The 15,000-nt window shown below is 39.8% G+C and overlaps 1 protein-coding gene across 1 annotated transcript in view; it reads right to left on the bottom strand.

Annotated features, from left to right (window-relative positions):
• The window catches only part of LOC115209699 (dual specificity testis-specific protein kinase 2), a 113,142-nt gene extending 99,037 nt beyond the window's left edge, over nt 1–14,105 (bottom strand). Inside the window, exon 1 of the mRNA XM_029778187.2 lies at nt 13,795–14,105. The gene's annotated coding sequence lies outside the window, so the exon portion shown is untranslated. The remainder of the gene's footprint in view (nt 1–13,794) is intronic.
• Nucleotides 14,106–15,000: the final 895 nt, after the last annotated feature.

Here is a 15,000-nt window from a genome sequence, read left to right as displayed (position 1 = left end):
GGTGTAACTAGCCCTGTTATACATACCTTTCCTTCATTGGACACTAAACTCTGCTTGTGAAGACCTGTTGAGGCAAGTGAAATCGAAATCAAATTGAATTCGATGACTGGCACCCATGCCAGTGGAGCGCTAGAAGCACCATCTGACTGTGATCGTTGCCAGAGCAGCTCACTGGCTTCCGTGCCGGTAGCACATGAAAAAACATTTGAGCGAGGTCGTTGCCTGTGCCCCTGGACTGGCTCCTGTGCAGGTGGCACCTAAAAAACACCATTTGAGCATGACCATTGCCAGTACCGCCTGACTGGCTTTCATGCCGGTGGAATGTAAAAAACCCACTACACTCTCGGAGTGGTTGGTGTGAGGAAGGACATCAAGCTGTAGAAACTCTGCCAGATCAGATTGGAGCCTGGTGCAGCCATCTGGTTCGCCAGCCCTCAGTCAAATCGTCCAACCCATGCTAGCATGGAAAACATACGTTAAATGATGATGATGATCATAATAATGATACACAAAGAGACACAAGGGCCTTCTTTCAGTTTCCATCTACCAATTCCACTCAGAAGGCTTTGATTGGCCTGACACTCTGATGGAAAACACTTCCCCAAGGTCCTGCATAGTGGGACTGAACCCAGAGCATGTGGTTGGGAAGCAAGCTTCTTACCACACAGCCACAAACATATATATGCACATATACATATATACACATATAAAGATATAGAGATATGCATATATATTGTTACAAACGGAAAAATAATGCAGACAAATAAAAACATTATGCCCCTTGTTCCATTAGTTGGAATTGAACCAGCGCTCCAGTTGTTCAAGTCAGTGTGATTTCCTTTGTCCTGTCAAGGAGCACGATTATTAATGACTGTAGGCACTTGATCTCTGGCCCCATACGGTCACAGAAAGTTTAAAGAAGACAAGGGAAATACACACTGTTGTCATACGATATGTCTCTCTTTCTAGTTGGACGACGTTATATATACGGGTAGCGCTGAGTTGTTAAATTTGTAGATTAACACTTGCACAATTTTCACTAAGAAAAAAATCGTTTTTTTTGCGTGGAATCAACTACTCTGGCCCCCTAATATGCTACAAAACCCTTTTTGTGGTCTGTGAAACAGAGTGGGGTGTGGTGGAAGCCTCGCAAATTGTACCCATTTATATTGTGTAATTCACTGACAAACTGTTACCTACGTCTTTGTTTCTTTGTTGTTAAATAAATGGATTCTCAACAAAACACTTTTTTACTCGGCATAAAATAAAAACAAAACTCTTTCACACCCAAAGTAATGTGTGTGAGAGAGAGGGGAGAGAAAGATGAACGATTTAAAATAAATAAATGATTTAAAATAGATATATTGTAATTGTTGTGTGAGAAAGTATATATACTATGATTATAAAATATAGTGTCTTTCAAAAACATCCTGAATTTGAACACTATATCTCGTGTTTAAAAAAACAAAACATTTTACATTTTATTTTTTATGAACGTCGTCACTTACTCTCTTTCTCTCTCACTTTGTCTTTCCCTTTTTTTTGTTTAGACGCTGTGAAACTCTCTGTCTCTCTTCCATTTTTCTTTATCTTGTTTTTTTTTTTTTGTTAGACGCCGTCAAAAAGCTATGGCTGAAGATAGATTTTTACCACTAAAAGCTATGGCTGAAAATAGACTTTTACCGCTATCTGTGGGTGCATCGGGAAAAAATAAGTTGACAAAACCCAGATAGGGTGTTGAAGAATATCCTCCTAAAATTGGAGCGACATGCGAGCTAATTTGTGGACGTGCATAAATTACACACACACATCATACCTTTTATAGATACAGATATATATATACACACATGCATGCAGATATAGGCATATATATATATATATACATGCACAGATACACGCATATATATACACACACACATACATACACAGATTAGGCGTGGTTCCAGGAATTTTTCAAAGGGAGGGCACAAGGTCAGAAAGGAGTATAATTCCAGGGCTTGCACAATCTAAGAACGCACTTTTGATGTAGGTCTGAAGAAATGCCATTCTATTGTTTAAAACTGCTAATACTACATAAACTCTTCATTTGGAACTTAAGCTTGAACTGTTGTTGAAAGCAGAGTTGGTACAGAAACAATTGTAACTGGTTATTAAAGATGTCATAAAATCTCTGTCTTCTGTGGATTTTAAATATATAGGCATAACTACAGATGTGCCCCCGTTCCCTGTGAATTTGTTGCCTCATGACTTCCAGAAAAACGGATACTTTCAAACGAAATTTTCAACAAATAATCACTTAGATTGTGTGTATGTAAATAATCACGTAGATTGTGTGTATGTAAAAGTTTTTTGGGGAAAATGTTTCTGAGGGGTTGAGAGGAGTTTCAGAAAATTCACATGATGTGACATTTTCCCCCCACATAACTTTCAGGAAAATGGGTATTTTTTAATGAAATTTTATGCAAATACCTGTCAAACAGTATAGATTAGGATTACAAAGAAATCTGTGGGCAAAACTTTTTAGAAGGGGCGGATGGGGGTAGTTTCTGGAGAAAGGAATTTTGGGTTAGACAGCCCACTTAAGTTAGAATTACTCCATTTTGATGAGGATTTTTTCCAATTTTTTTTTCAGCACAGTCTTCGGAATGATGGGAGGCATCTTTTTACGAAAATAGGAAAAAAATTTTGAGAAATTTATGATTTTTTTCACTCCTGCCACTGCAATTCAGATTGATTTTGGCTAATTTTAATTTTTTTTTTACTACACACTTAAAACCCATGAGGGAAACATTTTCAGTTTAAAAAAAATAAATTGTTAATAATTTCAGAGGAAAATGTGTGATTTAAGGGAGGCTGTTGTTTCTAGCACATCCCAAGACCTCCCTCTCACATCTCTCTTTACTCTTTACTCTTTTACTTGTTTCAGTCATTTGACTGCGGCCATGCTGGAGCACCGCCTTTAGTCGAGCAAATCGACCCCGGGACTTATTCTTTGTAAGCCCAGTACTTATTCTATCGGTCTCTTTTTTGCCGAACCGCTAAGTAACGGGGACGTAAACACACCAGCATCGGTTGTCAAGCAATGCTAGGGGGACAAACACAGACACACAAACACACACACACATATATATATACATATATACGACAGGCTTCTTTCAGTTTCCATCTACCAAATCCACTCACAAGGCATTGGTCGGCCCGGGGCTATAGCAGAAGACACTCGCCCAAGATGCCACGCAGTGGGACTGAACCCGGAACCATGTGGTTGGTTAGCAAGCTACTTACCACACAGCCACTCCTGCGCCTATTGATGTTCTTCAAAATTTTCTCTCTATAAAAACATTTTATAGAATGATGAAGCCTAAGTTACAAACGCATAGTCCATTGCTGGGATACAAGCAAAGAAATAGGAAAAAATGGTTATTAAAACTTTTACTCACACCCAAACGAGTGAGGCTCTGTGTGTGTGTGTGTGTGTGTGTGTGTGTGTGTGTGTGTGTGTGGTGTTGTGTGTGTGTGTGTGTTGAGTGTGTGAGTGTGTGGTGTGTTGTGTGTGAGTGTCTGTGTGTGTGTGTGTGTGTGAGTGTGTGTCTGTGTGTGTGTGTGTGTGTGTGTGTGTGTGTGTGAGAAAAAGACATTTTCTAACAGAAAATCATGCTATCAAAATAAATCACCTTTTTACATGCCTCTTATTGAAATCACTCTAGATAAATTATAACAGAAACAATTGGAGGCAGGGAATGAAGTTGCAAAAAATCGGGGCAAATGCAGTTTTGCACCTCTCCTTAGAAAATGCATTTTTTTGAAAAGTTTTTTTCAGATTCCTACGTTTTAGATGTCGGAGATGTTTCTCGATAGCATTGCCAAGCCAGGGATCTCTGGAAGTTGTCCATAGGCCCTAGCCCTAAAGTCGTCTTGAACAGGCAGGTCAGGTATTCCTCGTTGACGCCCAGGTTCACCTGAAGATCGTCGTCATACCTCCCCTCCACTAATTCCTTATAGAATGCTTTGGTTTTGATGCAGTTGCTCAAGAGCAATTCAACACTTCTTGATCCACAACTGCAGCTTGGTCAAGGAGACGAGCTGCAGGAAAGCACGCCGCACAAATGGCAACCACACCTGTCCACCATGTTGAGCCGGAGATCTCACAGTCTCAGTGCGTGTCTGCACATCATCAACCATGGCATGCCCAGCCATCCTGTTGGCAGCAAACAGATCACCTGACCATCAGAACGCTTCCTTTCCACAAGAGGATGCATTCCTGTTTGATGGTAGGGTCGGGACAAAGCACGACAGTCAGGCTGCAAGCCCACTGAATTTTCCAGGTTGATTTTTGCTCCCATCACCACTTCGTAATCTTTCAGTATCTTGCCGACCAGCTCACTGTGCTTGTGGCGAGATACTATGGTGATGATGTTGTTCGCGTATGCGGACATGCTTGTGCTGCACCCCAGTCCTCACGGGATGCCCCTCAGCATCGCCAGCTTCTGCAGCAGTAGCTCAAGTGTCAATATGTACAGAAGCAACATGAGGGGGCATCCCTGACGGACCGAACGTGCAATGTTGAAAGGTCCCGATAGATGCCCATTCATGCGAATTACCAAACAGATGCCTTTGTACAAGGCAGACATCCAGCTGCGGAAGACGGGACCAAAACCAGCTGCTATGAGAACAACCTTCAAGTATCGATGGTCTACTCTATCGAAAGCTTTGGATTGATCCAAATTGATCAGGGCCCCATCCATGCCAAGTTCCTTAACTACCCTGTCAATGGATGTAGCGCATCGGATGGAGGTTGTCATGGATGCTCCAGCCAGCACGGCACATGTTTGCACCTTGTTGACCAGTTTCTCAATGACAAGCACCAACCTCTTGGCTAAAACCTTGGCCAAAATTTTCAAATCTGCACTGAGCAGAGTGATGGGCTTAAAGTTATCTATTACATCCCCCTTGTTGGGATCTTTCTTCAGCAGCGTTACAGCTCCTCGGCTCACAAAACTGGGATGCTCCTGTTCTACTGCCAAGATATCTCCAAACAAGACTGGCATAAAACTATAAAGCTCGTAGGGCAGACCATCCAAACCCAGCAATTTGTCCCTCAAGCATCCAGCCATCGCATCCTGCACTTCCACCACCGTGATAGCACCTTTTGCAACACTCTGCCTCTCTTGCTAAGAGTCGTGGCAGGCTGTGCAGATAGGCACTGAAGTCCACCCTGCATTCTCGTTCACCACTTGTCCCGAACAGTCGGGCAAAATGCTGCTGAAACGCCTCACACATTTTGCCGGGCTCAAGCAATTCGCGCCCTTGTTCATCAGAGACTGAATGGTGGCTTTGTTGCCTTGTTGCACCTCCGCAACCCAGGCTTCTCACACAGCTCCAACACCTTCATTCCTTACAGCATGCATCCTAGCCCTGACAACACACCCTTTATGTTTGATGTTGAAGTGTTGGTCAAGGGCCAACCTTGCCGCCAAAACGTCGGATGTGATGCCACTTCCGATCATCTTTTCTAGATTCTTAACTAGGTCGCCCTCTACTCTGTTTCTATCTATTGCTAGTGCTTTGCTATACCTAATTGCTTCTGCTTTTATAGCTCTCTTGACGGCAAACCACCATTTGTTGTTGATGATGGCTCCTGTCAAAGCCCTCTTTACTAGCATGCTAATTTGGTCTCTGAAAACCTGTCTTGATGGGAAAGACACATTCAGTTTCCAGTAACCAGGGCCCTACCTATGTGCCTTATCTAAGTCTAGCAAACATATCACAAGTTTGTGATCCATGTAGCTGACTATGTGGAATTGTGGACATCCTAAGTTATCCCTATCAACTGTCCTACACAGTATTCTATCTAGATACGATCTCGACGACCCAATGCAATTGCTCCATATCCACATTGGCACATTTGGGTGGTCGAGTTGGTACCTGTCAGACAGTTGAAAGCGTCTGCGCAAGTCTGTCTATTCCTATCTCTGCCCACGCAGTCTAGATGCGTGTCCAAGGTAGCATTCCAATCCCCCACTAAATGTAAAGGACGAGACGTTCCTAGGAATACTTCTAGATGTCGAAAGAAATCAGGCTGACCTGTTATAGGCAATGCATAGACTGACAGGAGTCGAAAAGCACACCCATCGCTGCCATCAACATCCAGGACAACCAGTCTATCCTCCAGGTCTACGAATATTGTCTTTACTTCAAGATCTTGCGAAAAAGTACTGCCATGCCACTACCGCCCATTCTCAGCAGACAGGGGGGAAAATAAATGTTAAACTGTCCACCAAACATGGACTTTAGGGCCCATGGATTATGGCGTCTGGTCTTACTTATGGCTATAATTCCTAACTTGTGTGACTTTATGCCATTTAAGAGGTACCCTGGTTTCCAAGGGGAGCTCAATTCATGCGCATTCACACAACCAATCTTGATCATGATCCTAATGAGTTGTGTGTTTTACAACACAAATGAATGGAACAGAGAGTTACCATTCGAAAGTTTTGTCTCCTCCTTTGATTTTTTCATCAAGGAGGCTGTTGTATAGTTTTTTTGATGAGTAATTTTGACATCCCCCTACTGCATTGGGAAAGAGGGATTTTAGTGTGTGGTGCAAGGTTGATGCGACATGTAAAATTTTGATGTGTTCTGGTGGTGTTGTGTGTGGGTGGTTGTTTGTTTTTATGTCATTTTCTGTTAGGTTTGTTTTTGAGTTGATGTATTTCATCAACTCTGTGTTTTTAGTGTTTATGGCTGTGAGTATGGTTGCTGTATATATTTTCGTAGTGTTTGGGTTAGAGTTCAAAATCTGTTTGGGAGTTGTGTATCTCCCTGCTTTGTTGATGTTTGCTTTTGTTGTTTTTTTGCTCCTCTTCTTCCTTCCTTTTCTGGCTATTTGCCATTCCTCACTACTTTCATCTTCCGATGAAATTTCTGAGGAATCAGAAGTGGGTAAGGGCATGTTGTAAGCGTCTATGTATGTTTGTGTAAGTGGTCGTGTTGTTGCTTTTGTTGGTGCTAGTTGTTGATTGTTTGTGTGAGGTGTATGTGATATAGGGGAGGGGAATCAGATTTTGTATTTTCTTTTGGTTTTCCTGCATCTTTAGTTTTTGCTGTTGTTGTTGATATTGTGTTTTTTCAGGTCCTGCTTTGTTTTCAATTGTTGGTGTTGATGTTGTTCCTTTTATCGTCTTTTGTGTTGATAGTGGTGTGGGTAGCAACGCTTTTTTCTCAGATTGTTGTTGTTTTTTTTGCAGCAGTAGGGCAATCATTTTTTAAATGTCTCACTGTTGCACAGATAACAGCATGGCCTCCTGTCCTCCACCACTACATACAACCTGTATCCTTCTGTTAATTCAATACAGGTGGGCATTTTATCAATTGATAGCTGATCTGCAAAAGAATCTCCAGTGTCTTTCCCACCCAGTTTTGCTGTTCTAAGACAGCAATTTCCAAAATGTTAGCTTCCTCCATTTCGATGAAGATGGCAGATAATAGCCATTGTGTCTCTACTTCTGGAGGCACATTCTTTATTGTAACCTTTGTCACCCTCTGGCCAAGATAACTTATCATCATCACCAACTCGTCTGTAAGGAGTGACTGTTGAAAACCATTTGGCCAGGTTTTCACTGCAAAAATCGCACTTGAACAGTGCTGATTTTATGCCACCAATTGACATATTCATTACGTGCCCATTTAAGGCAAAGGCATTTAAAAATTTTTTGTTGTGGTGCATTTTCAGGTCTCTTCGTTTTTGTATGAAAGAGTACGGGGCTAGGGTTTGTTCTTACCTGTTTCATGTGTGTATATAAAATCCGTAAATTTCCAAGAAGAAAATGAGATCAACGTTGAAAAAGCTTTATCTATATATATAAAGCTGAAGTTGTCTGTGTGTGGCAGGTTTGGTAGCCTTCAACTAACACTATCTTCTCCGAGACCCTGCAGCGCAAGTTGACCAAAATTGAGAGTATGATAGAAGAAGGCTTGCTTGTCATTCCGTAGAAGATAAAATTCAAATCGGACCATGTTAAGACCAAAAATTATTTACATCAAAAAGGTGCTTTTTTTTCTATGAAAATCCCAATTTTTTACGATTTTTTGACTGCTGTGTCGCCATTTTTCAGTGTATTTCAACCAGAAAAATCTTCACTTAAAGAGAATAACAAGCTACATAATGCAAAACTTTTACTTTTCAAAAATTCCAATTCTAAAGGGTCAAAACAAACCCGAGCAACGCCAGGCGATACTGCTAGTTAGTGATAATAGTAGAAACAGCACAGTATTTATTAGTGTTTTATAGATAACTGTTCTTTCTGAGGTTTGTTCTATGATGTCTTTAGGTATGTGTAAGTTTTGTCCTTTGCTAAGCAGTGTTTTTGTATCCTTGGTTTGTTGGGCAGTGAATGTTACAATAGATTTCTTTTGTCTTATAGCCTGAGCGAAATTTGTTTTGTCCTTGGTGGTTGTGGTGGTGTCGGTAGCAGAGGTGTTACTTGTAGCAGTTGAAGTTGTAGTAGTGGTGTTGGTGGTACTCCCTTTGGTGAAGGTCACGGTGGACAGCCGTGTGATGATATTATCGATGTTGGTGTTGGTACTGGCAGTCATGTTTACGTCTGTATTTGTTTTGTTTTTTTAAATTTCTCTCCACCGTTCTTCTTTCATGAACTTGTAGTAGATGGAGTGTAGGAAACTCGATATCAAACGTGTCTCCAAGGAGACCAGCGTTTGTTGTAAAACTGTCTTCATGGCTTGAAGACGCCATACTCCAAAGGAAAATGGCTAAGCAAGCCGAAAACAAATTCACAAAACTAGGAAACATGCAACACAGGGCATGTTCCCTGTGGAAACAATTTGCAAGATCGAATGTACTAGTTGTTGGACAACTTTCGCATGAAAAATATTATACAAGACCCACTTTTGAAAGCAAAAAAAAAAAATGCAAAATGGTCTATATTTAAATTAAAATTATATTATTATTTACGATTATTTAAGGCAAACACAAATAAAACGCAAATTCTTTCCACTTCGATGTTTTTGTCGATATTTAATTTAGATTTGCATATGTTCGTCAATTCGCTTTCTCTTTAATGTAAACAAAATCAAAAATTTAAAATGGGGGGGGTGAATTAAAATTTTTTTTTTTGCATATTCGTAATCTCCGATATTTAAAACGTAGGGAATACGAACAAATTTTTTCAAAAAAATGCATTTTTCAATAAGAGGTGCGAAACTGCATTAGCCCCCCCCCCCATCCAATCATAGGCAATCAATCGGAATTGGTCTTATCATCGACTTGTCAAGATTCGTTCGTTAGTTTCCGTGCATGACAGCACGTGTTGTCAACTATAAACATGAATTAATTTTCACTAATATGACTTTTTCGACGCACATATACACGCCTTTTTTTTTTTTTTGCATGTGGGTGTATGCGGCTAGGCTAGGGTTCGTTCTTACCTGCTTCATGTGTGTATAGAAAATCCGTAAATTTCCAAGAAGAAAACGAGATCAACGTCGAAAAAGCCTTATTAGTGATAAGTGGTAGAAACAGCATAATTGTCAAACTCGATTATATGGGATTATATGAGTGTTCGGGAACTTTCGCAAAACATTTTTAGAAAGGAGAAAGTGAAAAGCCGAAATTTTCTTTGTAGTGAGATAAGAAAGAGAAAGTGAAAGAGAGAGAGAGAGAGAGAGAGAAGTTGTGTTCACATGTATGTGTAAGTGGCATTCACACACACACATACATACATACATACATACAAAAAAGTTGTATACATATGTATTTATGTACGAACGTGAATATGAAAGATAATGTGTGCCTGTGTGAGCCAGAGAGAGAGAGAGAGAGTGCATGCCACTTACAGATACATACAAAAAAAATACATAAATGGCAACACATACATTCACTCACTCACTCTCTCTCTCTCTCACCAACACGAAAAAGATGTATGCATATATATATGTTATTATAGGCGCAGGAGTGGCTGTGTGGTAAGTAGCTTGCTAAACAACCACATGGTTCCGGGTTCAGTCCCACTGCGTGGCACCTTGGGCAAGTGTCTTCTACTATAGCCTCAGGCCGACCAAAGCCTTGTGAGTGGATTTGGTAGACGGAAACTGAAAGAAGCCCGTCGTATATATGTATGCGTGTGTGTGTTTGTGTGTCTGTGTTTGTTCCCCCTAGCATTGCTTGACAACCAACGCTAGTGTGTTTACGTCCCCGTTACTTAGCGGTTCGGCAAAAGAGACCGATAGAATAAGTACTGGGCTTACAAAAGAATAAGTTCCGGGGTCGAGTTAGCAAGCTACTTTACCACACAGCCACTCCAGCGCCGAGATATACATCTTTCACTTTCTTAGCAAATGTTGCCACCCAAAGAGGAGTAAAGAAATAAAAGAATTTTACAGAAATTCACGAACAATCATCTGATCCTTTATGATCGAGTTTGGCGACGGCGCTGTTTCTAACGAAGGAATACCACCGTGGTAATAATGGTTAGCGTAAACATTATCCCATAATGTTTCACGTGTTTACAGTTGACAACAGGTGCTGTCACGCACACGGAGCCTAACGACCGAATTTCGACAAGTCGAAACATCAATACATTCGAGAGTGAGAAAGAAACGAGGAGGGTTGTGTTGAAATGTGCTGGAAACAACAGCCAAATCTCCCTTAAATCACTCACTTTTCCCTCTGAAAATATGAACAAATTTTAAAAATATCTTTTACAGAAAAGGCTCCTCTCGTGGTTTTGAAGTGCAAAAAAAAATGGCCAAAATTGGCCCGGAGTGACATGATGAGGGATGGAAAATTGTGCAAAATATATTTCTTTACTACCCACAAAGGGCTAAACACAGAGGGGACAAACAAGGACAGACATAGGTATTAAGTCGATTACATCGACGCCAGTGCGTAACTGGTACTTAATTTATCGACCCCGAAAGGATGAAAGGCAAAGTCGACCTCGGCGGAATTTGAACCCAGAACGTAACGGCAGACGAAATACGGCTACGCATTTCGCCCGGCGTGCTAACGTTTCTGCCAGGTGCAAAATGTGGAAAGACTTCTGCCCGTCTCCCCCATTTTCTCCCAAATTTGTTTATTTTTGTAAGTTTTTGTGACAAAAATCCCCGTTTTCGGATACAGAGGTTCCGGAAAATTGCCAAAAATCGGCATTGTGAAATTCACCCCCTTTCCCCTCCCGCAACTTCTTCAATTTTGACTTTTTTTCCCTGACACTAACCCTAAAACCCTAACCGTAGGTACGGAAATGTTTTGAAATTTTTGTCCGAATCATGATGTCCGTATTTTTTCCGCATATTTAGAAAAAGAGAATTCTTTTGTAAAAATTTTACAAAGATTTTTGAAAATTTTTTTCAGAATCATAATCTCCGTATTTTTCCGCATATTTTGAAAAAAAGATTATGAAAAAAGTTAAAAATGAAGGAAATGGGGGTGGTAATTTAGAAATGTCGATTTTTGCCAATTCTTTTGCAGATTCGTATTCCTCGTAGCCTAAAAGGGGGGGAGGGGTTATGTCGAAAAAAATTTTTCTTTAAGGGTATTTTGTTCATAAAAAGATGCCCCCTTCACCATCATTTCGAAAGCTGTGGTTAAAAAGAAATGGGAAAAATCCCCATCAAACCGGAGTAGTTCCAACTTACCTGGTCTTCCTGATCCGAAACTCCTCTCCCCCTCCCTCCGGAAAAATTTTCCGAACAAAAATAAAGGGTTTGCGGCACATTAGGCATCCGTAATGTATGCCGTTTTACTCTTTTACTTGTTTCAGTCATTTGACTGCGGCCATGCTGGAGCACCTCCTTTAGTCGAGCAAATCGACCCCGGGACTTATCCTTTGTAAGCCCAGTACTTATTCTATCGGTCTCTTTTGCCGAACCGCTAAGTTACGGGGACACACCAGCATCGGTTGTCAAGCAATGCTAGGGGGACAAACACAGACACACAAACATATACACACACACACATATATATACATATATACGACAGGCTTCTTTCAGTTTCCGTCTACCAAATCCACTCACAAGGCATTGGTCGGCCTGGGGCTATAGTAGAAGACACTTGCCCAAGATGCCACGCAGTGGGACTGAACCCGGAACCATGTGGTTGTTTAGCAAGCTACTTACCACACAGCCACTCCTGCGCCTATATATATATATATATATATATATATATATATATATATATATATATATATATATATATATATATATATACATATATATATGTGTGTGTGTGTGTGTGTGTGTACAATTTCATTAAAAGATATCCATTTTCCTTAAAGTTATGAGGGAAAAACTCGGATCTTGTGAATTTTCCGAAGTCCTCTCCCCACCCACCACACCTTGCTTTCCGCACATTTTTCTTTTTATATTCGTTTTCTACACCTTTTTTTTTTACACCCGTTACACTATCTTTTTAACCCATTTTTTTTTTCGATTTCGTTTCCAGGTAATGTCGACATTAACCAAAATTTTACTCACAGAATTTCTTTATAATCGTGCCATTTGAAGGGTATTTGTGTAAGATTTCATAAAAAGATATCCATTTTCCTGAAAGTTACGAGGGGGAAAACTCGGATCGTGTGAACTTACCGAAACCCCTTCTCCCCATCCCCGGGAAAATTATTTCCCGTAAATTTCAATATATGCCGAATCCTCAGCATCTAAGGAGTATTTGTTGAAAAATTCGTTAAAACGTATCCATTTTTCTGGAAGTTATGGGGCAACAAAGTCGGGAGGGGTGCACATTTGTTGTTATGCCAGTATATATATATATATATATATATATATATATATATATATATATATATATATATATACCGGAGTAAACACATAAATGTGAAACAAGGTGGAAAAAAGAGTACTCAAATACCAGTGGTAGAGTATGTATATATATATATATATATATATATATATATATATATATATATATATATTCCACAGAAGAAGACAGAGATTTTATGACATTTTTAATAACCAGTTTCAATTGTTTCTGTACCAACTCTGCTTTCAATGTCAGTTCAAGCTCAAGTTCCAAATGAAGAATTTACGTAGTATTTGCAATTTTAAACAATTGAGTGGCATTTCTTCAGACCTACATCAAAAGTGCGTTCTTAGATTGTGCAATGTAAGAGTGCACCTTTGAAGAGTGCAGGTCTGAAGAAATGCCACTCTATTGTTTAAAACAGCAAATACTACGTAAATTCTTCATTTGGAACTTAAGCTGGAATTGGCGTTGAAAGTAGAGTTGGTACAGAAACAACCCTACTCACTAAAGATGTCAATAAAATCTTCCTGTGTCTTACTGGATTATATTTTACTCTTTGTTAAATCAACACAACGGTTTTACTTTTGTAACACCTGCATTTTCTGCATCTCAAGAATTAAAACTCGATTCTGACAATGCAGGTAGCCTAATGCTCGCGTTGAGGACTGCGTTGAAGAAGATACCCCCATCTTTTCTACCCCCACCCCGGGACCTCCTGTGTGTGTATGAGAGAAAGGGAATGTTTACGTTACACACATATGCACAGTTCATATATAAACATTTATATATATTATACACATGTATAAACGTGTATAGATGTGTGTGTGTGTACATGCATATTTGTGTGTTTAGATGTGTTGGTAGATAGAGAGTAGAGAGAGAGAGCCAGAGAGAAAGACGTGTATTGATATATTTATATCTCTTTACATTAATATACACAAACAATATAAAGAAGTTAAATGAAAGTGGTGTGCTTAATTCTACAGATAAAAATACCAAACAAACATATAACTAACCAAATCACTTCGCAGTTACTCGTGAACCCGACGAAGAGTTTCTTTTCTTTTAGTAATCCAAGTAATGGTTTAACGAAATCACAATGTTCATTATTTCGTTACAAAAATACTGCTCTGTGAGTTACAACCGCTCATTAAAATGTCGAATTGAATTAGCTTCGCTTAATTGCTGTTGACATCGTAATATAAAGCTAGTTTGTGGGGCAGGGATCCTGAAACAGTTTTTAGATGCTATATTAGTTACACTGAGACAGTTCATCTTTGCAGTTGCGAGTAATCACACGCGCATTGATATCACCCACACAATCTTGGGAAGCCTTTCCGCTTCCGTCACTTCTCGCACATGCATTCTATGCGGAATCTCTTTCCTTTCAGATGTGTCTTCTTTACTTTCTTTGAAACTAACGCGCATCTTTATATGCACACACCCTTCTTTCTCTCTCAGCAAAGGGAGGATGGGAAGAGGACTTCGGAAAATTCACAAGATCCGAGTTTTTCCCTCATAACTTTTAGGAAAATGGCGGGGGTATGGAATTTTATGGAAATACCATTCAAACGGCATTCATTACGATTATAAAGAAATTTCTGAGTAAAATCTTTTCCAAGGGGTGGGAAGAGGACTTTGGAAAATTCACAAGATCCAAGTTCTTCCCTCATATCTATCTATCTATCTATCTATCTATCTATCTATCTATCTATTTATCTATATATATATATATATAATAATAATAAGAGTAAATAATTTCTTTAATAGTTTTTTTAAAAAAACAACAATTATTTACTGGTAGATTTCATTTTCCCTACTCCAAAACGTCCTAGAGAGTTCCATGTTTGCCAGTCTGTTCCAACCCTGGCATTAAAATCCCCCAGTAGAATGACTTTATCAGAATTGGGGATTTTTCTAAGTATGGCTCTCAGCTGGGTATAAAAGATTGTTTTATCTTCATCATAGCTAGTCAAAGTAGGTGCATAGCCACTTATTAGAGTAGCAAACTGCTTACCTTTCAAGTGCAACCGTAGCGTCATTATACATTCATTTATAGGAACAGGGAGCTCTTCCAACTTCTTAAAGATATCAGATCGGACTGCAAAACCAACACCAGCCTCTCTGCACTCCTCCTTCTGCCTTCTTTTCCAAAAAAAGGCGTATCCATCTCCTACTTCCTCAAGCTGACCATCACCTTCTATACGAGTCTCTGAGAGTGC

Source organism: Octopus sinensis, linkage group LG3 (genome assembly GCF_006345805.1).
Source record: "Octopus sinensis linkage group LG3, ASM634580v1, whole genome shotgun sequence".
Lineage (NCBI taxonomy): Eukaryota > Metazoa > Mollusca > Cephalopoda > Octopoda > Octopodidae > Octopus > Octopus sinensis.
The sequence above is the reverse complement of the archived record's forward strand: the minus strand, read 5'-3'. Positions and strand labels throughout refer to the sequence as shown.